Here is a 651-nt window from a genome sequence, read left to right as displayed (position 1 = left end):
CTTGCGAGCCACATGCAGCTCTTTGGCCCCTTGAGTGTGGCTCTTCCTAAGCCTTAGGAGCACCCTGATTAAGTTAATAACGATGTACCTACCTATATAGTTTAAGCTTTAAAAATTTGGCTCTCAAAAGAAATTTTAATCATTGTACTGTTGCTATTTGGCTCTGTTGACTAATGAGTTTGCCGACCACTGCAGTCTAACCAATTGAACCACCTCGGCCAGGGCTAGAGATATGCCATTAATGTTTATAGCTTCATCTTGCAGGTGACATCCTTCCTGAATTCTATTTGTTCTAATCTTGGATTCTGCTGGTTGGCTTTTCTGGGTAGATGAGCATGTCATCTGTAAATTATGGTTTGATTTTCCCCTTCCTATTCTTTTCTTTTTTTAAGATTTTAAAATTGACGTTTAGAGAGAGAGGAAGGGAGAGAGAGAGAGAAACATCCATGATGAGAGAGAATCATTGATTGGCTGCCTCCTGCACGCCCCTCACCGGGGATCGAGCCAACAACCTGGGCATGTGCCCTGACCAAGAATCAAACTGGCAACCAATCCCCACAGGCCAGGCTGATGGACCCCAGCAGCAAGCTAACCTACCGATGGGAGCGTCTGCCCCTGGTGGTCAGGCGCATCGTAGCAACTGGTCGAACA

The 651-nt window shown here is 45.8% G+C and overlaps 1 protein-coding gene across 1 annotated transcript in view; it reads left to right on the top strand.

Moving 5' to 3' along the window:
- PLEKHA4 (pleckstrin homology domain containing A4) overlaps window positions 1–651 on the top strand; it is a gene marked incomplete at its 3' end in the record, with an annotated part of 24224 nt that overhangs the window by 9945 nt on the left and 13628 nt on the right. The window lies entirely within an intron of this gene.

Source organism: Myotis davidii, unplaced genomic scaffold (assembly GCF_000327345.1).
Source record: "Myotis davidii unplaced genomic scaffold, ASM32734v1 scaffold464, whole genome shotgun sequence".
Taxonomy (NCBI): Eukaryota; Metazoa; Chordata; class Mammalia; order Chiroptera; family Vespertilionidae; genus Myotis; species Myotis davidii.
This window is presented reverse-complemented; position numbering and strand designations above follow the sequence as displayed.